Genomic DNA, 25,724 nt, shown 5'->3' on the forward strand with positions numbered 1-25,724 from the left:
ATTCCCCAATTTAAAAAAAAAATCTTAAAAAAAAGCATAAAATTCTTAGCAATATATTTAATGATAGATGTACAAGGCTTGTGTACTTAAAAATTAGAAAACATTGCTGAGAGAAACTAAATATTAATAAATAGATGTACCCTATTGCATGAGAGGTTGAATGTTGTTAAGATGTTCATTCTCCCCAAATGAGCTACAGATTCAACTTAAAATCCCAGCAAGTTTCTTTGGTAGAAATTGGCAAGCTGATTTTAAAATATAGGTGGAAATGCCAAGATCTTAGAGCCTTGGAAAAGGAAGAAAAAAGTTAGAGGACCTACACTCTCTGATTTCAAGATTTACTATTAAGCTGCAGAAATCAAAACAGAGCAACATTGGCATAAGGATATAGACTCATAAATCAATGAACCAGAATAATCCAAAAAATAGACCCACATATACACAGTTAAATAATTTTTGACAAAGGTGCCAACGTAATTCAATAAGAAAAACAGTGTTTTCAGCAAATGGTGGTGGAACAACTGAAGATCTATTTAGAAAAAAATGAATCTTGACCTTTACCTCATGCAATATATAAACATTAACTCTAAATGGATCATAAACTTAAACATAAAAGCTAAACCTATGAAACTTCTAGAAGAAAACAATAAAAAAATCTTCATGACATTGGGTAGATATGTTTCTAAGATAGGTTATAAAATGCACTAGCTAAAAAAGAAAAAATTGATAAATTGGATTTGATTAAAATAAGAAAATCCTGCCTTTCCAAAGATACCATTTCAGAAAAAAATTTCAGAGCTTTACAGGCTATCAAGCATTATTTAAACTCCCAAAGGACTTTACAATTTTTTGAAAGAAAATGGCATTCTCCCCACTACAGGAGCTTCAATCCTTCTAAACAAATAAACACAAATATTTATTTTTTGTTCATGTGAACCAATGGAGTGCATAGTGTAAAAGGACCTTTGTTGAGAATGTTAACTCCCAGGACCAGGCCAGACCTGGTGACCTATTTATCTAAGGCAATCAATGCCATTGTAGTTAGATGGACTCCAGAATTTGACCAAAAAGGAAGGCAGAGGTCAAGGCAGAGAAGTGATGGTGAGTATCCCGTCCAGCAGGTAAAGTGACTGTAAGTGGGGGAAATGAATCACCAGTTCTAAAGCTGGGCAGAAGCGGAGCAAAATGCAAAGGGAAAAAGTAGAGGGCACGTGGGTCAGGGTGATTCGGCACGGAGACCCAGAACAATGCCAGTAGTGATGGAGCCCATTTCTAACATGCATTGGTGCTGCCTACTTGACAGCTGAAAACTGCCAGACAGGGTCAGACATACTTGATTTAAGACCCTGTAAGGTCTGGCCCAGTTTAAAACCTCTACGTATGAGGAACATTGATCGCCAAAGATCTCTCTGTCAGGCATCAGTTGCCTGCACAGCTGCTATTGCAGTTCTCTTGGCTTTATCTGGGTGGCCTTTCATTCTCTGCCCCACACTCCCTGTGATCGCTGCACGTATGTAGCACTGACAGGCTACACATTCACCTTTTCCATTTCCTCTTCCTGGGCACACACGTGGTCTATATTTCCCAGCCTCCCTTGAGTTAGGTTGTGATCATATAACTGGGTTGACCAATGGAATGTGGGAGGAAGTGACGTGTGCCACCTCCAGACGTGGCCATAAAATGCCCCTTGTGACCAGCCCCATACTCTCTCTCTCTCTGCTCATCAGACAACTGAATGCGGAGGATCAAAGGGAAGACTCCAAAATGGAAGAAGCTTGAGTCCCCCTTCCAGGACAGTCCACTGAAAACACCCAATCAGACCACGTCTCAGGGAGATAAGGAACCTGGATTGTACTACGTCACTAAGAGGTGGAGGTTGTTCCTTTCAGCAGCTGGCATTATCCTGACTTAACACAGGTCTAAAGAGTTCCCCGTGGAGTGGCCGGGTGGCTCAGTTGGTTAGAGCGTGTGCTCTGAGCAACAGCATTGACTGTTCAATTCCCCACATGGACCAGTGAGCTGCGCCCTCCACAACTAGATTGAAGACAACGACTTGAGCCGAGCTGCCGCTGAGTTGCTGGTGGGTGGCCCAGATGGCTCAGTCGGTTAGAGCGCATGCTCTTAACAAGAAGGTGGCCGGTTCAACTCCCGCTCGGGGTGGTGGGCTGCGCCCCCCACAACTAGATTGAAAAAGGCTACTGGACTGGGAGCTGAGCTTGCACCCTCCACAACTAAGATTGAAGGACAAACACTTGACTTGGAGCTGATGGGTCCTGAAAAAAAACCAACACACTGTTGTGAAAAAAAAAAAAAAGAGTTCCCCGTGATAGCTTCCAATATAACAGGAAATGTTTGGGATGATCAGTTTAAACAGGATTTCCATAAAAGTGTGAGGGTTGCACAGATGTCTCAAGGCAGAGCTGGTGAGACTCAGCAAAGGTAATGTAGTCACCCGGATGGTGAGGCAGGCTTTGAATGGAGGGTTGTCTGATTCCAAAGCCTTTGCTTTTCTCACCCCTCCGCATTACCCCAAACAAAGGTATTTAGATGTTTTGAGTGATGATCATTGTGATGAGAGACACTAGGGTTCTGTGTAATTTACTCTCTGGCACATTTGTTCTCTAGAATACTGCAGAGCATCCACCACTTCCAACAGGCTAGGGAGTTTGCATATAACGACACCCTATAATCTTCACTTTTATATCAACATCATTCTCAAGTGCTCAAAGGAGGGTAGTTAAAATTATTATCATTTTCTCCAGCCAGCAACCTAAATGTTTACCAGCCTGGTAAAAGACTTTGGGGACCATGCTATAAATGTACAAGTCTTCCTTCTCCATCCTCTCTTTCCTTCCCATCACAACCATTCCAGGCATGAACAAGGGTCTATGTCTCTCCTAGCTGAATAATGCATCTTCTTTCTCCCTGCATTGTTGAAGGGGCAAGTGACAGAACCTCCATATCCTAGTTTCCACATCTATAAAGTGGAGGTACAATACATAGCACATAGAATTGCTATGAGATTTCAATAAGATAAGCAAAAAAACGGTGGCATGTGGTATGCTATTCATTTTGATGTATGGTCCTCCTCCCCCAGCACAACCTTCACTGTTCTTACCAAACATCAAATGATTCTATTACATTGTCCATGTTTTATACGAGGTCGTGTCAGCCTTGTATGTCTTTGACCTTGAACTCTAAATAGGCAGAAAACCCATGGTTGCCAGATACTTATTGGTCCCATGTACCGTACTATTCATTCATTATCCTCCCACCACAATAAGAGATCATTGAATATTTCCTGTTTTAGGAACTTTATGCAAGGAAGCTTCTGGAATATGATTAATTTCTGCCCACGGGGAGTATCAGAAAGATGATTTTAAAAGGCATGGCAGGGGCGGCTGGTTAGCTCAGTTGGTTAGAGCACAGTGTTCATAACACCAAGGTTGCCGGTTCGATCCCCGCATGGGCCACTGAGGTGCAACCTCCACAACTAGAGTGAAACAACTACTTGACTTGGAGCTAATGGGTCCAGGAAAAGCACACTGTTCCCCAGTAAAAATGAAATAAAATAAATAAAATGCATGGCAGCTTATTATTATTATTATTATTATTATTAAAAATAGCACTTAAACATCTGACTACAGGGATACATGCTTATAGTAGAAACATTATAGATAAAATACACACACAAAAAGATAAATACCCATGCAATAATCACTGTTATCTTTTTAGAACTTATCCTTCTAATCTTTTTCTATTACACAAATATACGTTTAACAAAAATAGGATTATTCTACACATACATTTTTGTAACCTGCTGTTTCCTGCCTAATAACACATCATGAATATGTTACATGTTCTGAAAGATTCTTCGGTGGCCTAATTTTGAATGGTGGCTTAGTGTCCATTGTCTGGGTAGATCATGATGTTTTCAAAAAATAATCCACTAATGTACAGTTAGGTTCTTTCCAATTTTTCACCATCATTAGCAATAAACATCTTTGTACGTACCCCTCTGCTGACATCCTTAATTATTTTCTTAGAACCCACAAGTAGAAGTTTACATCAAAGGAAGAGCACATTGTCAAGGCCTTTCCTGCCCATTGCCAAGTTTTCTATTAGAAAAGTCATACAAAATCACAACCCACCAGCAGCGTAGGAGAATGCTATAATAAAGGCTTTTGTCCAAGATGATGATTATGAAGAAAAAAAATAATCAAGAAGATAAGTGTTTGCTAAAGGCTCACCCCACGCCAGCTGTGTTTATTTGTTGAACTCTATAGCCATGTTTCTTGGTCCAAACACTAAAGGTTCTTTAGACTCTTTGTTTATTTAGTGCCTCTTTCAACACCCTGAAACTTTGACCCACATTTTATCTTCAAGGAAGGAGATTTCTGGTATATACAGTTTCCAGTTTGGAAACTCTGCCCGAGCACTTCCATCCCTCATCCCCGTGTGGACCACCTCTGGGGTTTTAACTGCTGGGAATCGGTCAGAAAGGGCTGCCGCTGATTTTGGAGCTTAGAACTGAAGTGCTTATAAGAAATGAAAGAGCCCAGGTTTGGGGTCAAAAAGTCATGTTCCGAGGCACAAAGGAAAAACCAATAACAACCCAAGAATTTGGAGTTTCCTTTGACCCGCTCTGATAATATCCCTATGGTGATGATCTCTATAAACAGTTGCAAAATAGCAAGATGAAAAGGAATGAGCAAATTCCACGCAGGCGATCTGGAGTTATTTTAGGGATGAAGGCAGTGTCATCTGGGGTAAATATGGAATGTGAAAATCTGTTCTTTTAATAAGCATCCCCTTCTCTTTGGGGCTGAGCAAAGGCCTGACCCAGCATGTTTGGGACTGAGGGGGAAGTGCGGCCAGAAGAATGGAAATAATGGTTAAAACCAGATGCTGAGACAATTCGTCTCACACCCTTGGCCTCTGAGCCTCTGCTGGTGTGGAGTCCAAGGGTGGAACAAGGGTGACGTTCTTTGGAATGACTGGCCCGGTTGAGAGGCTGGGATGGGGACCCCAGGGAACTGAGCTTGGTTGTCTGCCCCTGACCTTGATTCCTGGCCCAGAGGAGGTGGAGGAAAGCATCTTCAAGGCCACAGTCTGTCTCTGGGGCATCACCATCTGCTGCAGATGACATCTGCCACTCCCCTCCTCATGCTATTCTCTTTGAACCCCTGACTCAGCGAGCCTCAGTCCAAAAAGCAGAACTAGTTATTTTTTGCACTGAGAAAAAAATGTCAGGCAATCCACTTGCTGAACTCCTCCCGGGCCCTGAAACTCTTACCCTTTGCGCTTAACCCCTTGTTCCTCCCTTCTCCTCTTTGCTCCCTTCTCCTCTAGACCGCTAACTTGCCAGCTTTTCTATCATCTCTAGTGAAGATCCTCAAGAGAAAGGGTTATTTGGCAGCCATGGAGGCTGGAATAGTGCCTGCCTGGCACACAGAAGATTCTCCATAAGTGTCAGTTGACAGGAGCTGAATCGAAAATCCCATGTTTACCCTAAAACGGACATTGCTTCAGCAGGCCTGAGACAGCGACTGTTGGTTCATTTACGCATTCAACAAATATTTATTGAGCACCTACTTAGGAACCAGAGCTTCTGCTAGGGCCTGGAGCTACAGGGATCCCAGGGCCCTGTTTTTATGGAGAGTACGTCCTTGTCAACCCGAATGTCTGAGTGGTAAGTACAACTGTCTTATCATAGCTCCATCTCTGACCGTTGGACATAGCACTCAACCCTTTTCTCTGTTTTATTTTCTTCCCAGCATCTATCATCACACCAGGGCATAACATATACTTGTTTGCTTTTATCTGTCAGTCTTCCCACACAAAAGTATATCCTCCTTAAGGGCAATGTGTCCGTGGTGTTCACTGCCGAGTCCCCAGCACCAGCCAAGCACACAGTCAATGCTCACCAAATATATGTCAAATCAATGTGTTCAATGAACTCTGCAACCCTCTAGAAGAACTTTCTAGCAGAAATCTCTAGGGAATGAGTTGAGAAGAACTCCAGAGGGCCTAATAACAACAAATTACAGATTACAACCATCCAGGGCTTTACAGTTTATAAAGCAGGGAGGTGCACTGGGGTGAGCATGGGCCTTCACCTCTCAGAGCCCTGCTTTCCTCCGTGTAAGGTGGAAATACCTTTGGGGAAGGTTGTGATACCTGCATAAGGTAATGTGTGTGAATTGCCCAACCTGAGACCCATTACACCGTCCCCGGTGTTCCATGCCATTGTTTATTATTCGAGCTTCTGAATTTCCTGTGGACATTATTATTAATTACCACCATTTAACCAACAAGGAAAACAGAGCTCAAAGAGGCTTAGTAATTTGCTCCAGGTACCTCAGGTGGGACTAGAACCACCCCCCGCAGAGGGGCAGAATTCCAAATGCAGTGCCTTCCTTATCTGCCACCCCACAGCTGCCAGCTCTGGGAGGAAAGCACATCTTATAAGTTCCTCCTGATTCTTCCTCTGCCCTCACTTTGGCATTCCCCATTTTCAGTCCTTCTACCCATACCTGTGGGGAGAGAAGGGCTCTAGGGAGAAGCGAGCCTGATTGTGCACAGGGTTAGTAGTCGAAGGATGAATTCTCCTCCTGCTCATCTCCCCAGTCCATTCTGCAGCGTCCTCCAGTACACCCCTACTTCTCTAATGCGTTAGGGACCCTCAGGCTCCCAGCATCTAAACTGATGGGGCCTCTAATCCAATCAAGAGGCCATGAAAGTTATTAGCATAGACAAATAAGAAATCTCTCGAAATTTAGAAGTCCTCAACTCCTACTAGATTATAAAGACTACCAATAATATATAATATAACATATAATAATTATAATTTTAAAAATAATTATAATAGTGTTAGTTGTAGTTCACTGAGCACCTCCTCTGTCCCGGGGAGCATGGGAAGCAATTTACAAACATCCAGTTCTGGAAAGGCAGATGTTATTGTTCCCATAGTATAGATGAAAAAGTTGAAACCCAGGGAGATGAATGATCTTGTTGGAGGCCCCGTAGCTACTAAGTGGTGAAGGCCCAGGATTTAAACCCAGGTCTGCCTGCCTTCAAAGTTCAGGCTCCTCCTGCTACACAAAAATGTGGGGGGAGGGTAGTTATGTGTACTAAGTCACCTGTTCCAGCATCACCCTGAAGAAAATTGGAAACATTCTAAAACATGCAAAAATTGGGAATGATTCTATGAATTATAGTGACTGTAGCCAGCAGAATATTTTGCAGTTATTGAGAATATTGAAAATATGACACCGAAAAGTACTTATGATAAGTGGAGAATGTAGGATACAAAATGTACGTCTGTGGAGATTACAACTTATAAATATACATGCGAAGTATAAACACGCATGTGTAAAAGACTGAAAAGAAATATACAAACATTATCATAGCTGTGTGGCAGGATTTGGAGGGATTTCTCCCCCGCCCCCCCCCCAGGTATTAGCCTTTCTGTAATGTGGTTACATTACTTTGCAATTTGCAAATTTGACAAAACTTCTAAGACACTCCTCTCAGAAGTCTTGTATGTAGAGCAGATAAGCCAGCATGCATTGTTTTGAGTTGCTAACTGAGCAAATGACTTTCCTTTAACAACTGCCCCAACCCCATACACCTGCTTGCTCCCAACCTGTAGCCTTTCCTGCACACTTTGTTGCCCAAGCAACCACTGGGGGCTACTCCCAGCCACTTCTGTGTCTGTCTGCTAATGCTATGCTTCCATCTAGAGCTGCTCTATCTAATATGGCGGCCATTGCCACCGGTGGGCATTTCAATTTAAAGTAATTCAAATAAGTCATTCAGTTCCTTAGTCTCCCTGACTGTATTCCAAATGCTCCATAGCCACATGCAGCTAGTGGCTACTGTAGTGGACAGTATGATATGGAATGTTTCTACCATAGCAGGAACTTCTATCAGCACTGATCTAGCATCTAGACTGGAGACTATCTCTTGAACTCTAGAGCAAGGATTCCACAGCCACTCATTATCAATGGATTGCCTGGACAACAACTTTTCCATCCTAAAATTTTACTCCCATTTCTACTCCCCAGAGATCTCAAGGGCCAGAGAAAATTAAGTGTGGCCCCTCCCTCTTAAAAGGTGGTGTCTCCCAATCATAGCTAATTAAATGCTTTACAGAATGAAGATTGATAGGAGAGTGGGAAGGGTTAATTAGAGCACCCTTTTTATTATGAATGTTACCAACAGAAACCATTCATTGATGTCTACTATGTGCCAAGTACTATATATATATATTTTAATCTCCGTTAATTGTCACAACCCTGAAAGGTAGGATTAATATTAAGATGAGAATATCGACACTCAGAGAAGTAGAGAAACTTGACCAACTTCGCCAGCCAGAATCCGTACCTTTGGACACCAAAGCTCTTTCTATTACACCAATGCACCTCACAGGGGAGTCCACATCTCACAGAAGGATTCTGATTGGCTCTGCCTGAGTAGCAAGCTTATTCCTGGACCAATCATGATGGAAGGAAAGATCGGTAGCATGGCTGGCCAGGCCTAAGTCATTGTCCACCACTGTACGGGCAGGGACAGTGACTGAGGATCCCATTTGAACCACCTACGATCAGGGAAAGGCAGTGACCAAATAGGAAAAAGGATGGAGCAAACTGAAACAATTGCTATTCACTGCATTAGCCCCATCATTATAATTCCCACTGGACCTACCCACATGATAATCTCATTGGTTTTCCAAATTATTTTAGTGAGAATAATAACAATGGCTACTATCTTTTATTGAGCCTAATTGCCATGGATGTGCTTTTTCTGTGCATTACTGTTGATCCTCACCATTGCACACATTATCCTTCAATAATGTTGGACTTGTTTTCTTATTCTGGGTAGAAATAGCCGATCAGATCTTGTTTCCTGGACACTCAGACTTGGCCTTGCTAGGCTCTCTGTGGTCGGTTTCCCACAGCTGGCCCGCCCCATGCATTATGCTCCAGGCTAATTCAAGTCATCCACATATTAAACATCAAATCCTTTGTCCTGAAACCTACACTCCCCTTTGGGAGTTCAATGAATAAGACATTCACACACAGGATTACTCATTAGGTTGGGCGCCAAAGGGCCAACTCTAAAACAGAACTTAGTCTAGGAGACTGGACAGTGGGCCGGAGGCTGGACCCGATGCCCTCCAGAGGGCTCTGGAGAGCTGAGAGGTCTGCATTTCAATGGTCAGGGGAGAAGAAGGAATGTTCCCGGGCCATGGTTTCTCCTTGGATGGAATCCAGCCTACACAAGAGCCGCTTGGGGCCCAAGTTGTCTAAGTAAACACTGATTCCTTGACGAGTTTCCAAAATCAGGAACGTAGCAACTGTTTGGTTTGAACAGCCTGTGCTCTGTAAACCACTGCCTGCATATCACCAGGGCCCCGTGTAAATATTTTAGCTACAGATTGGAAGAACACGGCTTTTTTTTTTGAAATCCCATCATTTCATTGCTTGACTTCTAATGAATTATGTGTTGTCTCTGTTGTTGGACTTAAAATGAATTATATGTTATTTCTATTTATTGGGAGGTCCAATTCTCTACTTTGATTATAAGTGTCTTAGCTATGTCTCTACTGGGTCTGTTAGGGTTTGGGGAAAGCCCAGTAAACACTACGCCCCTTTTTCCTGCTTGAATTTGGAACAAAATGAAGGGGAGATGTAGGAATCAAGTAGGTAGAGATGAAAATATAATTTTATTACCAATAAAGCTGGTTGTGCAGAAGTTGGCTTTAGGTGTATGACTAAGGGGGCTTTGAATTCCTCACCCCAGAATTAGGCTGCCTTAGCCCTGGACTGGGGTAACCTGTGCCTCAGGGGCAGAGTCTGCCCCTGCAGGACTTGAGGCAGAGGAGCAGAAGAAAATGTGTTGCCAGAGAGAAGAAAGGAAGGAAGGCGCTGAACTGAGCATGCCCGGTTCCTCCCTCCAAACCTGCCAATCAATCAACTCCTCCTCTGGGAAACAGTAAGAGAGGAGACCAGGAACAGCTGAGATGTTACTGGGATGAACTTCCTGCCACAGGGAAACTTGAAGCCAGAGAAAAGGAGGTTCTCCACCAACAGACACCTTGATGAAGAAGGAAGCAAAGTGGAGATCTGGTCAAAGACCCCCAGACAGAGCCTCTTGGCAAAGAAGATGCCAATGACAATCGCTTGAATCAGAAAAAAGAACTTGATCTTGAAGACAAAATTTAGCTTCAGGCACAGTTGCAACAATACTGGTAATAGGCCACATCATAGGTACATAAACTAAGACTGGAGAGTATTGCTTCCATTATTGCTCAGTCACCACCATTGACATCATCTGCCGGGAACACTCCACCCTCTGCTCAGCAACACCTACCCGTGACAGACAAGGCCTGTGTTACTAACACAGCAATGCATCCAGTGGAAATTAGCATTGTGAATTTCAAACCCGACCCTTTATTCGTTTCCTCTCTTGGCTATGAGGCAGGATGGATTTCTCTGGGCTCTGTACCCTCTCTACTTTCTTCCCATTCTCAACCCTGGAAGGAGATGAGAAGGCAGATCTTTTAATATAATCATGCTGCAAAGATCTACAAGAATTTATTAATACTGGTAAGACAGACATAGGTCCCTTTAGCCATAATCACAAGGGGTTGTGGCTAGACATAGTCACAGGTCCTGGGGGAGGGCAGAGGGGTAGAAAATGAAAGAGGGGCACAAAGTGGGAGAGGAGGTACCCATGTGGAGAGCAAAGGAATAGTAAAGGTGGATTATACCATCCTTTGGCTGTTAGGCTGTTTGTGATTGGTTGGCCATAATAAGATGGGGAACTTCCTGGGAGAGGAAGCCCTTCCAGGGGCTGCTGCATGTATGTATTTTGGCCTTGCTTGTAAAATGTCATTAAAAGGAAGAACACTGGTTCTTGCTGGTAAAAGGGCAGGATTTTACTTAAATGGCCTCACCATCCTCAATTACCCATGAATACAATCTGTTTTCAGGCCAGCCAGCATAAAGCTGAGCTATTGACAGAGATCCACAAGAATTTCCTAAGGAAACAAACCCCCCAAACTCCATTTTCTTTCAGCACAGTGTACACGTGGCGTGCAGGTGAACAGCCCTGCCCTAGCTACCACACCTGCTCTGCCCACCACTCGTTAGTGGAGGGACCTGGGGCAGAGCACGTAGCTGTCCTGGTTGTGGGCCCCATTTGTAAATTACAGGATTATATTACAACAGGAGTGGTCAACCTTGTTCTAAAGTCTTGTGGGACCGAACCTTTAACCTGTGAGGTCTGTGCTAACTCTGGGCCATTAGTGTCAGGATTGAATGGTGGGATGCGTAGTCAATATCAGGCAAGAACTGGAGAACTGCTTGGTGTGGAAAAACCCACACATTTGGTGTCAGAAGCATTGTTGGTGTGAGTCGTAGTAGAGTAAAACTGTCTTTTTCCTTCTGCATATATTCATGAGAAAAATGGGGAGCCAGGATTATCCTTAAAAAACTTATGTAAGTTCATAGAGACAGAAAGTAGAACGGTGGCTACCAGAGACTGGGGGAGGGGGAGATGAACAGGTAACGTCTAATGGATGCAGAGTTTCAGTTCGGGAGGATGAAAAATTCCTGGAGATGAACAATGGTGATGGTTGGACAAGAATGTGAACAATACGTAATGTCACTGAATTGTACACTACAAATATGGTAAAAGTGGTAAAATTTTATGTTACATAAAATTTTATGTTACATACAATATATTTTTTAAAAGACTATCTTGGAAAATGCACACTCTATGGACTGCGTTTTATTCACAAAACCCACTCACGGTAGCACAATGCTCCCCTCTGGCTGTTCCGCCATTTGTTCTCCTGTCACACTGAGAAGACTAAGCTCAGAGATTTACAGTCACACAACCTGGGGGAATCTCCGAGCCCTACTACCGGCTAGCTACCTGGGGGGCCAGGGTCAGTTACTTAAAAATATCAACGAACATATTAATTGTTTGAGCATTTTCATTGGTGGCAGACATCCCACTGAGCATTTTACATGTATTACTTCATATCATCTTCATTATCACCATATATAATATAGTCCACCATGTATTCCAATATCGCCCAGAAGGAAAGTGAGGCACAGAGAGGTTAAGTAACTCAGCCAAGGCCACACAGTTGGCAAGCAGGGGAATCAGGACTCACCAGGGTGACTTCTCCATTAGGCACAAGAGGCACAGTGTGTAGGGCCCACGGTACTTTTAGGGCCCACAAAACTGTTTTAGTTTTATTTTAAAATCAGAAGAAAAAAGTTAATATAATGATAATGACTCTGTACTAATACATTCAGCCTGGATTAGAGTCATCTTTATTCCCGCATAGTCATAAAATATAAGGTTTAACACTTCTTATGGAAGGAAGGAGCCCACAAAGGCAAGAGGGACTAAGGCCCATGAAATCAGGACCTCTAACTTCAGACCCCCCGAACCCCAGGCTCCCAGGTTTAAACCATTATGGCGTCCCAACTCTCTGAACCCCAGTTAACCCACTTTAAGATAGGGTTAAGTCTATGTGTAGACCCAGACAAGCCACCCTTTCTATGCCCCTGACTCCTCCTCTGTGAAATGGGGATAATCAGTGGTGTTGGCTTGCCTACGGCCATGGAGATGCCAAGTCAAGTGCACAGCACCTGAGCAACGTGCCCGATACTCAGTGAGGGCTCCTTAACCATTAGCTACTAGCTCTGCCTGACATCATTCCTCGTTGTAGCAGCAAGGGGGGGCTGCGGCGTCCAGACCCCTGAGGGGCTGTCTCTGAGAGGGCCAGCTGGCTGACAGCCTCGGTGTAGCAACACCTCATCAGGCACACCAGGAATTCCACAGCATCTTCACAGCAGCCTCCGGAGAGATGCTGACCAACCAGGGCAGGTCCGCGCTTATAAAAGCTTCCAGGCCTCAGCGATAATTTCCCCCCTTCCCACACCCCTCCCCACTCCCCTGGGCCCTTTTCCATCTTTGCCGTTTCTGCAGGAAGCAGGACAGAAGGGACTTGGTTTTAAGGGAGTGTAGAAGAAAGAGCACAGACTTGGAACTCTCAGGGACTGGCTTTGCAGCCCAGCTCTGCCAGAACGAGTTTGGACAAGTCACACAACCTCTCTGAGCCTCAGAGTCCTCCGCTGGATAACAGGAACACATAATTAATGTAGGAATGATACTTATGACCATTGTTACTGCAGGGTAGTGATATAGAAGCATAGGGCTTTGGGATCAGAGTCCTTTGGTTCAAATCTACCCTTTGACAGGGCATGACTTCCCCTCTCCAAGTCTATGTTTCTCATTTGTGAAATGGGGGATAATCATAGTAACCACCTCAAAAGGTTATTGGGAGGATCGAATGAGAATTCAATCTAAAGCTCTTTTGCTCTTTGAACTAATGAATAAACCTGCCATCACTCTCAAACTGGGACTCTTTTCTTCCTACCAAATCCCCCTGGACCTAATGACAATAGGAAATTTTGCAGCCTCAATATTTTTCAATTTTCTTCTTCTCCTTCTTCTTCTCCTTCTTCTTCTTCTTCTTCTTCTTCTTCTTCTTCTTCTTCTTCTTCTTCTTCTTCTTCTTCTTCTCCTTCTCCTTCTTCTTCTTCTTCTTCTTTTCTTCTTCTTCTCCTTTTTTGACTGGATGAAGCTGTTTAGAATATATCTACAACTTTGACACTCCCTTCAAAAGGTGGACCTAATTCCCTCCTCTTGACTGTCAGCTAAACTTAGTGACTCACTTCTAACAAATATAATAAAGTGGAAGTGACAGTGTGCAGCTTAAAAATCATGGAGGCTTCCATCCTGGTCTCTCTCTTGGATGGCCCACTCTGGGGAAAGATAGCTGCTGTGTCAGGAGCATGTTTGAGCAGCTCTTTGGTATGGGGTGGGTGGGGGAGACACGTAATGAAGAACTGAGACTTCTTGCTAACACCCATGTGAACCAGCCATCACAGAAGCAGATTCTCTGGCCCCAGTCAAGCCTTCAGATGAGTGCAGCCCCAGACAACAAATTAACTGCAACCATCAGACACTGAGCAAGAAATACCAGCTGAGCCACGCCCCATTTCCTAACCCACAGAAACTGTGAGAGACTAAGTGTTGTTTTAAGCTGCTATTTTTTGGAATAATTTGTTACACAGAAATAGATAACTAATACACTTTGTATGAATTTTCTTGATGAGAGGTTGAACGAATGCTTTTCGAATGATAGCTGGCTCATGGGGACTTCTGATAGTTTATTCTCCATATTGTTTTAACACTATTTAGAACATCTGAATCTACACTCTACTTGTGACATTATGGCTAACTAATTAAGGACCCCTTTCCTGCTAAGATCTCAGGTGGGCTGCATCCTGACACCTGTTGCACACCAGCCCTCAGAGGGGCTGGCACCTCCGGGTCCCCAGCTGGGAAGGATGAGTCAGGCTCAGTGACAATCAGGGTCTGTCCATCCAGTCAATAGCTCATATTTGCAAGCATCATATTGTCAATTTCAGACAGGTCCCTCTCAGAGACACTATTTCCTTACTGACAGCTCCCATGCTGTTTAAACAGCAGTTAATCCTTTTACTTTATTTGGAGACAATTTCAGAATCCTTTCTTTGGCTAGCCAAGTTTCTGTACTCACTGGAGAGAACTCTCATAGGCCTTTGCATCTGGGAAATCTCTGCCTAATGTGGAAAAGGGCCTGGAAACAGTGTCTGTGCCTGGGCAGAATGAGGGCTGGGGCCGGTGAAGACGAGACAGCTCTTCTCATTTCACAGGAAGAATTTCACAGCAGTCAGCCTGTCCTGCGGTCATGGCCACGTGGCGATGGCCATCAAGTTCAATAGTCTTGTTGTAGACAAGGCCAGGGCGCGTTGAGCAGACAAGGTCCTTGCTCTGAAGGGATGCATGTTCTGGTTGGGAAGACAGGCAAATGCATCAATAATTACAATTCAGAGCCGTATGCAGAGGTTTACCGACACGCCTGGTGAGCTGGGAGCACAGAGTATCAGGATGCAAGGAAGAGTTCCTTCCTTGGGGATGGAGAGGACAGGACAGAATCAGGGAGTACTCAGGAGGCAGGGTCAGCCATGGGCCAAGTACAGAGAGGAGTGAACCCTGGGTGGAGGGCTTTGAAAGCTAGAGCAAGGATCCCTCTGAGTTCTCGGTCATAACTCCTGAAGGGCTGGTGGCATCTAATTTATCTTCTTCCAGTCCCTCTTAGAGTCTAGCTGGAACATTAACCACCAAGCTAGACATGAAAGTTGAAGAAAAATCTCGTGAAAAGAGGTCAGGATCCAAAAGCCCACACCCAGTTTGTAGCAAGGACCCTGTCACAAGGCCGAGCGCAGATTTCTTGTCAAATCTGGAATCGGTTCCCTTTCTCCATCTGCACTACCCTCAGCCAGGTCTCAGCCACCATTCTATCTTGCTTGGACTTCATCATAGTCACCTAACTGGTCTCCCCATTTCTATTCCCCATTTCTACCCTAAATCCAGGCCCCACATGGCAGCCACAGAGACCCTTTAAAAAATTCAAATTGGATAATGTCACTCCCCTGCTTAAAACCCTTGAAAGGTCTTCTATTACTCTCAAGACAAAATCCACCATGCTTCCTACACCTTACACAGCCCATGTGTCTGCCTTCTGCCCACTTCTCTAACCCCCTCTCCTGCCCTGTCCCACCTGCTCACCCTGTCCCAATGCACTGGCCTTCTCCTGTTGCCCAAATATACCAAGCTCTTTCCCACTCAGAGCCATCCATTCACTCAAAACTTATCATTTCTATGTGCCAGACATTGTTCTTGGCACTGAATATACAGTGGGGAACAAAATGCCAATACATCCTTGACCTTGGGGAGCTTATATTTTATTGGGAGAAGACAGACGTAAGCAAGACTAGTAAATACAGTATGTGGGATGGGAATCAGTACTAAGGAAAAAGAAAGAAAGCTTAGAGAAGGGATCAGAGGTAGTGGGAGTGGGTTTGCAATGTTCAGCATGGTAGCCAGGGATGGTCTCAACAAGGAGGTGACATTTGAGACTCACAGGGAGTGAGGGATTAAACCATGATATGTAGGGGAAGAGCATTCTTGTCAGAGGGTAGAGCATGTACAGAGGCCCTGAGGCTGGACCATGCCCAGCAAGGAGGCCAGAGGGGCTGGAAGGGAGTAAGAGTTGAGACTCAAAAATTAACCAGGATCCTAATCAGGGGAGGCTGACCAGCTGGCATAAGAACGTTGGCACCTGTAGAATCCTCTACCTGGAACATTCTACCCTAACTCTCTCCCATCTTTCCGATCTCAGAGAGACTTTCCTTGACCACCCTCACACTTCATAATCCCAACACCCTTTTTTCTTCATAATGAGCACCCAAATAGGCAATTGTTTGATCTAATTCCATAGCACAGTTCCACTGAGGGCAGCAGCCCTATCTCCTTGCTAACTATTTTAAACCCAGTGCTTAGCAAACTGTCCAGCACTTGGTAACTGCTCAGCAAACAATTTATTGAATGAAAGAAAGAAACAGGGAGATTCTGTAATTATTATTCCTAGTATGAACCCTATTTAGTATGAAGAAATATGTTTCGATGTTGGAGGAACATCCCCAGGAAAGCTGTGGACATGGCCTGGAGTTCAAAACGCTTTCAGAGAGAGAAAGAGACTGAGAAAAGAAAGCCCCCAAACATGCCACGTTTAAAGACCTGGGAATTAGAATGGCCTTGAACTTTTAACCAATAACAGTAGGAGCCAGAAGGCAAAGGAACAAAGCCTTCAAAATACTGAGTGAAAAATACTGTTAGCGTAGAGTTCCACGCCGAGCCAATCTATCAGTCAGGTGTGAGGTAAGATCCACATAATTCCAGATACACAAACTCTTAAAAATGTTTTATCCCTTACGCAGTCTTTCTCAGAAAGTGATTGATGATATACTCCACCCATATGCGAGAAACACACAGGAAAAAAGATAAGTGTCCGGGAAACAGTGGCTCCAATGCGGGAGAAAGGTGAGGGAAACTCCCAAGCTGATGGCAAGAGGAGGACTCAGGATGACAGCTGGGCAGAGCTCAGTCTAGATGGGCATAGCAGGGCCGAGGGCTCCAGGACGGAGGTCTCCCAGAAAATAGGAGAATTCACACATTATCGACTCCATGCAACCAGGAATGCCTGCATCATTGGCAGGGCCCTGTGTAAAATGAACATGAAGAGGCAAGTCTTCTTGTTCAAAAATTATGAAGAATTTCAAGGTCATGAAAGCAGAGTAATAAAGCAAGTGGGGGCACTTTTCTGAGAACAGCGTCCCATGTCACTGTCTGGGTCACATGCCCAGGAAGTCAGTCCTGCGTGTTGATCGTGTAAAAACTGTCCTGATAGCTGTTTTTATCGGCAAGCTAAGAGAAATCAATTCTAGTTGACTTAAGGAGAAAGGGAATTTATTAGAAGGATATTAGGTGGCCCATAAACTCCCAGGAAGGTCAGAGAATTTTGTTCCTAGCTATCCAACTAGAAGCAAGTCCTTAAATCAGGATGTAAGCTGGTACAGTGAGGGTGACCTGCTGCTGTCCTGGAGGACCAGGCATGGCAGCTGGCCGAGCTGACACTGCTAAGTCCCTGGGCATGGTTCATTGCCACTGCCTTGCACTGCTGCCCTCCTGTCCCCGCAACTTCTTCTACCAAAAAAGCTCCTTGCATTTTCTGCCTCTCCAGTTATGCGTTATCTATTCAAAGTCTTAGATGGGTACATCTGGTGAGTGGAACGCACACCAAGTGCCCATGCCCTAGCTGCAAGAGCCTGGGAAAGCGAGCATCTAGAATCTTCCTCTTCTATGGTGGAGCTCTGCTTCCCACAAGTCTCATGAGGGGGAATTCCCCAAATGCAGGGTGGGTTCAAGATTTGTCATTGCAGAAGAATGACAAACATCCACTGTAGCGTTATGGAAAGAATTAGTGATACACAGCTTAAACACACACACACACACACACACACACACACACACACACACACACACACCCCAAAACGAAGAAATGAAAAAAAAAAAAGAGACAAACAGAAATGCAGACAAAAATAAAACAAAAAGTTGTTCAAAAAAGAGCACATATTGAGATATCTGACTCATCAGCATTCTACATTTGCATAGTTTGGATAATGTAAAAAACTGAAAATTTAACCAAAAATTTTCATATTTATCACATTGTCAAGTTGTAAGGGGGACAGTCAGGGTTGTTGATGATTTAAGAAAGCTACAAGGGGGCTGGCCAAGTGGCGCATGGGTTGGGAGCTGGCTTGGGACGCCAGAGGGCCCCAGTTCGGATCCCACATATGAGGGCCAGTGACACTGCCCTCTATAGCTAAGATGCTGAACGGCAGCTCAACCTGGAGCTGGGCTGCCATGAGTCGCGGACAAAAGCATAGGCTGCAGCCTCTGCTGCAGTGGGTTGCCATGGACAACTGTGTGTAGCCAGCAGCCAGCGTGAGTGGCCAGTAGCCGCCGCGAGCGGCCATCCAGAAGCTGGCGACTGATCTGCCTTGCCCGGGAAGAGCGCAATGATGGTGCCAACTTGGGCCAGTGAAGCACCGTCCTCCAGAATTAGACTGAAGAACAAAACGACAGCAACTTGTCTGTTCCCCTTCCCCCAATTCCTCAGCGTTGTTCCCATCCCCCCAATTCCCCAATAAAAATCTTAAAAAGAAAAAAAGGAAAGCTACAACGTCATCTGCTGAAATAGGAAGTTAACAGAGCCAAAAATGGAGAAATAAAAAACTTGAAGTAAATTCATATTGACAAATATGGACATAAATGCTAAAAGAAGCTGCTAAAACATTGAAAATGGTCCTCTGAGGAATAAGCCTGGAGAGTGAGGAGAGGCGAGGTAGGGGAGCTGCATTTTTGTTGCCGTTTCTTTTTGTTATACGCCTTTTGGTGTTTGTTTTGGTCAGGATCTGTTATGCTATGCTGCAGTAACAAATAAACCCTGAAAAATCTCAGTGGCTTAACTCAACAGGTTTTTGTTTCTGTTTTCTCATTCATACTGAGTCCAGTGTGGGTTGGGCAGCCTCCTTCAATCTTACAGTCCCATCATCTAGAACAAGGTCATTGAAAAAGGAAGAAATGGTGGCAAGGTGTGATATTTGGAAGGGCCAGGCCTGGAAACAGCCTACACTATTTCCACCCACATTCCAATACCCATAACTCGGTCACTTGGGCCCCAGATAATCCTAAAATGAGAAATGTGGTCTTCCCTGAAAGAGACATAGCATTGTCTTTGCCACAATACCGTTTTTTTTTTAAATTGATGACTTTAATATTTAGAGCAGTTTTAGGTTGACAGATGAACTGAACAGAAAGTACAGAGTTTTTTATATCGCCTGTCCCCCCAGCACACACATAACTTCCTCTATTTTTTTTTTAAGATTTTTATTGGAGAATTGGGGGATGAGAACAGCGCTGGGGAATTGGGGGAAGGAGAACAGACAAGTTGCTGTCATTTTGTTCTTCAGTCTAGTTGTGGAGGACGTTGCTTCACTGGCCCAAGTTGGCACCATCATTGCGCTCTTCCCGGGCGAGGAAGATCAGTTGCCGGCTTCTGCCCGCTCACGCTGGCTGCCGGCTACACACGGTAGCCCATGGCAACCCACTGCAGCAGAGGCTGCAGCCTATGCCTTCGCAGGCGACTCATGGCAGCCCAGCTTCAAGTTGAGCTGTTGTTCAGCATCTTAGATGTGGAGGGCAGTGTCACTGGCCCTCATATGTGGGATCCGAACTGGGGCCCTCTGGCATCCCAAGCCAGCTCTTAACCAATGCGCCACTCGGCCGGCCCACTTCCTCTATTTTTAATATCTTGAATTGGTGTGGTACATTTGTTATAAACTGATGAATCAATATTGATATGTTACTATTAACTAGAGTCCGTAGTTTACAGCAGGGTTCACTCATTGTATTGTACATTCTGTGGTTTTTAACAAGTGCATAATGTCATGTATCCACTATTACAGTATCTTACAGAATAGATTCATTGCCTTAAATATTCCTTGTGCTTCATCTAGCTACGTCTCTCCACCCCCAAGCTCCCTAACTGCTGGCAATCACTGATCTTTTAACTGTCTCTGCAGTTTTGCCTTTTCCAGAATGTCCCATAGTTGAAATCACACAGTAAGCGAGCAGCCTCTTCAGAAAGACTCCTTTCATTCAGCAATATACATTTAAGGTGCCTCCGTGTCTTTCTGTGGCTTGATAGCTCATTTTCTTTTAGCCTGAATAATATTCCATTGTCTGGATGCACCACTGTTTATCCAGTCACCTATGGAGGGACACTTTGGTGGCTTCCAAGTTTCAGCAATTATGAATAAAGCTGCTATAAACATTCATGTACAAGTTTTTGTGTGGACATAAGTTTTCAACTCATTTCAGCAAATACAAATGCCACTGTAGGAATGCAATTGCTGAATCTTTTGGTAACCCTATGTTTAGCTTTGTTGGAAACTGCTAAACTGTCTTTCCAAGTAGCTGTGCCATTTTGAATTCCCTCTAGCGATTCATGGGACTTCCTGTTGCTCCACATCCAGCATTTGGTGTTATCAGTGTTTAGGATTTTAGCTATTTTAATAGATGTGTAGTGGTGTCTCATTGTGGTTTTAATTTGCAATTCTTAATGATACATCATATTGGGCTTTTCACATGCTTATTTGCCACGTGCATATCTTCTTTGGTGAGATGTCTGTTCAGATCTTTTGCCCACTTTTAAATTGGGTTGCTTGTTTTCTGATGGTTGAGTTTTAAGAGTTCTTTGGATGTTTTAGAGATAGCCCTTTATCAGATACATGTTTGCAAATATTTTCTCCCAGTCTGTGGCTAAAAATGTTGAATTTTAAGAGTTGGGGATACCTTGGAAGGGTACCTGAAATGCTGATGGGATGTGCTGAGGCACTCTGCCATCAGACAAAATATTTTAAGTGTATTAATCTCTGTTCCCTTGTTCCTCAAAAGTTGATGGTCTTACAGAAAACAATAAGTGTTGGCAAGGATTGTGGAGAAATTGGAACTCTTGTGCCCTGTTGATGGGAATGGAAGATGGTGCAGCCGCTGTGGAAAACAGTATTGAGGTTCCTCAAAAAATTAAAAATAGAATTACCATATGATCCAGCAATTCCAAAATAACTGAAAGCAGGATCTCAAAGAGATATTTGCACACCTATGCTCATTGCAGCATTATTCATAATAGCCAAGATATGGAAGCAACCCAAATGTCCATAGACAAATAAATGAATTTTTTATAAATGTGGTATATACATACAATAGAATATTATTCACACATGACAACATGGAGGAACCTTAAGGAAATTACGCTAAGTGAAATAAACCCGTCACAGAAAGACAGCTATTGTATGATTCTACTTAGGTGAGGTATCTAGAGTAGTCAAATTCATAGAAACAGAAAGTAGAATGGTGGTTGCTAGGGGCTGAGGGAAGGGGGAAATGAGGAGTTGTTTAGTGGGTATAGCGTTTCGGTTTTGCAAGATTAAAAAGTTCTAGAGATCTGTTGCACAACAATGTGAATATATTTAACGCTACTGAACTTTACACTTAAAATGATTAAGATAATACATTTTATGTTATGTGGTTTTTACTACAATATTTAAAAGGTTAATGATCTTTCCATAATGGACCAGAAGGATGAACTAGAAGGCTTTTCAGGTCCCTCCCATTAGACTCTATTAGAAATCTGTCTGTAAGCAAATCCTTAAACATGCTTGTTATCACTATTTAAATTTTAAATCTTTTAAGTGTCTTAAAGGGGTTTTTTTGGAAAAAAAAAAAAAAAAAGGTTATTCTGTAGTGAGAGTGACCAACTTTAATGTATCAGATTTGAAAAGTTAATTTTTTATTTCTTGTTTTTTTTTTAAGGACATCAAAAGTATGTAGCATTTCCTGGAATTAAAAAAAAGTTTCAGTTTTCTGAGCCCAAACAAAAGGCAGGTATTCAATTACCACTTATTAGGTAAGTAAAGTATTAGAACCAGCCATGTTGCCTGAGCAATTAGTTTGTTTGCAATCTTAAAGGCAGGATCAATTATATATCAAAAGTGTTTCCCTGTTTGCTTTGCCAACCAGGAAGCGTGGGACAAGATTTGCAGTACATCTCTAACATCTACACAGGACTTTAGGCAATATGTGTTTACGCAACTTTGGGCTCTAATTTGCCTGTGAACTCATCAGACTTATTCCTTCCCTGAATTTTTACTTAGCTCCAGCTTCATCACTTAAAAAAAAAAAGCCCTTTGCACAGCACACATTTAGTAAATCCTCTTTGGACCATAGGAAAGTACATAAATAAATAAAACACAAATAAGTCATGTGAACTGAGCACTTTACAGACCTGGTCTTATGTTGTCACGAATCTCCAAACATCTAATCCATTACTTCCAAAGACAAATAAAACCCTAGGGCCACATGACATCTCGTGAAGCAGAAGGAAGCAGCAAAGCATTAGGGGTGAACTCATCGACTAATATTTTTCATATCTCTTGGTAAACAGGAAACACACAGCTCTCACAGCCAAGTGGCTGATGGGGGGCAGAGGTGGGAAGGAAGGCTGGGCCTGCAAATGAAGTGGTTCTCAGGGCAGTTATTGTTCACCCTAGACCCAACTGAAGAAACCAGCAACCTTCTAGGAAAGAGGTAGGAAGTTAAAACTAGGCAGGAGTAAACTCTTCAACACGTGGATGCATCATAAATCAAGACGACACTAATGACGTCTCCTAGTGGGAATGTGCTTTGAGCTGTTTCTCCAGCAGTAGAAATGAGGGGTTTTGAGCTATCCCCACGCTCTCTTCTTGTTTTCTTTTCTAAGAGCCACAATAGAATGAAATGAAATTGAGTACGTGCTCATCAGCTAGGGCCCTTGGTGGCAAGCCACAGAAACCGACTGCGCCTTGAGCGAAACCAAAATTGATTAGATGGGTGTTATAGACTGAATGTTGGTGGGTCCCTGCGCCCTCCACCAATTCATAAGTTGAAGCCTTCCCCCGCAATGTGATGGTATTTGGAGATGGGGCCTTTGGGAGGTAATTAGGGTTAGATACGGTCCTGAGGGTGGGATCCTCACAATAGGATTAGTGCCCTTGTAAGGGGGAGACACCGGAGAGCTAGTTCCTCCTCCTCCCCTCCCCAGGACATACAAAGAAGAGGTCACGTGAGCACACAGCAAGATGGCGGCTGCCTACAAGCCAATACGAGAGGCCTCAGAATGAAATCCATTTTGCAGGCACTCCCCTTGTCTCTCCGATCTTACCTCCTACCATTCTTCCCCTCACTCACCCTGTCCAGCCACACCAGCCTCCTGGCTGTTCCTCCAAGAACACAAACATCCTTGTGCCTGAAGGCCTTCCCTCTGCCTAGAACTCTGCTCCCCCAGAGCTGCCTGGCTCCTTCCTTCAAGCCCTTCAATCTTTGCCCAAACGTCTTCTCCACAGACCACCTTTTGACCTTCTATCTCCCCGCCCTGCATTATCTTTCATCGCAGCATGTCTCACCAGCAGACATGTTAAACATGTCTGTTTAATTGTTCAGTGTCAGTGCCTCGTCTTAGAGGGTAAACTCCACCAGAGCTGCTACATCACTGTGAACTCTGCCTGAAGTGATGGGGCAGGCACTGCATGAAAAATTGCTCAGTGGGAGAATCCTGACCCAGGAAGGGCACTGCTTCACTCAAACCCTGGGAAACTCAGGACCCCGGAGCCCCTGGAGCATGAAAATGGACCTTTTCCCCCACCGTCAGTAGGTTGATCTTAAATTCCCTCGCTTTAGGAGGAATCTCCAGAGGGTAAAACTAAAAGCTGAAAGCACTGACCTTTTAACCCCCAAATGCCTCAAGAGCAGGGAAGGGGTGCTAGTCCCAGAGCAGGGACAAAAAGATGTTCTATTTCTTATCCCCATCACCCTGCTTTATTTTTCTTCGTAGTATTCATCACTATTTGAAATGGAGCTAAAGCTCCATCTTGCCACTTGGCTGTTCCTACAGTTTATGTCTGTTCTTTCTCGAACTTTCTCCATCTGATTTTCCTTTGGGGACACCGGCCCTTCCCCACTCTTAGTCCCTATGACTTGGAGGGCATAACTCTCACCTGAGCCAGTCTACTGTATCCCCCTGGCTGTAGGGACTGCTTTGAACATGGCCAAGTGACCCCATTCAGACAAAAAGAATCAGGACCAATTCAAGTCCATGGGGATGCTGGGGACATAGAACATCTTCTTCCTGCTGGTTTTAAGTGAGAACAGGATGTACGCCTGGAGCCCCCAGTGCCAGTGCCACAAGTTAGGAAGAGCCTTCCTGTATAAAGTTCCATTACGAAGAGACAGAGAGGGGCTGGTCCTGATACTATTGAGCTCCTGGATTCAGCCACACCTGAAGTCAGTGGGCTTTTTTTCAGATATATGATGTCTAAGCCAGTTTGAGTTGGATGTTACTTGCTGCCAAGGGATCTTTACTTTTTCATTCACTCTTTTGTCTCAACTCACTATTCATCCATCCCCTCTGACTCTTCTGTTAGTGGGAGCTCCATAACTAGGTTAGACAGCGAACTCTGAAATAGGATACAAAAGCACTTCCTGCTCAAAGCCCAAGCAACTGGATGAAGATGGGGAAAAGTCAGTTCATTTTCTCCATGTTTTCAAACATTTGGATGCTTGCCAACATGAAGACAGAACTTCTAGCTTTTTATCTGGTCATTTGGGAGCTCTGTTAAGGCCAAAGGGCCTGATTCTCAGACTCTCCTTGGAACTGTAGGACTTATTAGCATTTGACTAAAGTTTTACAAATGTGCAGAATTGAGGGAGAAGGACCCTGAATATATTTGCTGAAATATTTGTACAACTTCCCCTTAATCTGCTTAAATGGTGTCATTGTTTTTAGAGCATTTTGGGCTACTTTCCTTTTCAGAGTTAAAAGAACAGAGGTAAACACATATCTAGACTGTATCTTCCTTACTTTTAAAAAATATTTAAACTTCGTCATTTTTTTTTCTTATTGAAGTGATAAATGTCTTAGAAAAATAAAACTTTATAGAAATATATAAAGGAGGGTATATAAATTTCTCCATAAGCTGACTCTCTAGAAATGACCACAAATTACAGTTTGGTGGGTATCCTAGTATGTAATGATACATAAAGTTCTTATACATAAATGGATTGTATCATACATGTCACTCATGACTTTTTTTCTTTTATACATCATGGACAACTCACCATGTCTTTATATAGAGCTATCTTAAAATGCTGTATCATATTTCATTGTGTGAAGGGCAACGTATGAGGTCAGACAATTAAATTTGCTAACTCACCCTAGAAAAAGTGCTATATACCTCATTGCTGAATATCACTACAGTCACCTTCGAAGTACTCCCCTTAGGAAGCTATGCACTGACGCCAGCCCCTAGTCCACCCTTCTAAGCAATTTTGGAACTCTTTTTCTGGAATGGCCATCAGAACTGTCATCCTATTATGCTTGATGTCCTGAATGTTGTCAAAATGTCTTCCTTTCAATATTTCCTTTATCTTTGGGTAAAGAAAGAAGTCATTGGGGGCCAGATCAGGGGAGTAGGGATGGTATTCCAATACAGTGATTTGTTTACTGGCTAAAAACTCCCTCACAGACAGTGCCGTGTGAGCTGGTGCATTGTCGTGATGCAAGAGCCATGAATTGTTGGTGAAAAGTT

At 43.7% G+C, this 25,724-nt stretch overlaps 1 long non-coding RNA gene across 1 annotated transcript in view; it reads left to right on the top strand.

The window, feature by feature from the left end:
• The first annotated feature begins 5,265 nt into the window (after positions 1–5,265).
• LOC109395563 (uncharacterized) overlaps positions 5,266–25,724 on the top strand; it is a 22,463-nt gene continuing 2,004 nt past the window's right edge. Inside the window, exons 1-2 of the long non-coding RNA XR_002126686.1 lie at positions 5,266–5,692; positions 21,916–22,009. This is a non-coding gene — a long non-coding RNA (uncharacterized LOC109395563). The remainder of the gene's footprint in view (positions 5,693–21,915; positions 22,010–25,724) is intronic.

The sequence above is a fragment of the Hipposideros armiger genome, unplaced genomic scaffold, assembly GCF_001890085.2.
Source record: "Hipposideros armiger isolate ML-2016 unplaced genomic scaffold, ASM189008v1 scaffold_477, whole genome shotgun sequence".
Lineage (NCBI taxonomy): Eukaryota > Metazoa > Chordata > Mammalia > Chiroptera > Hipposideridae > Hipposideros > Hipposideros armiger.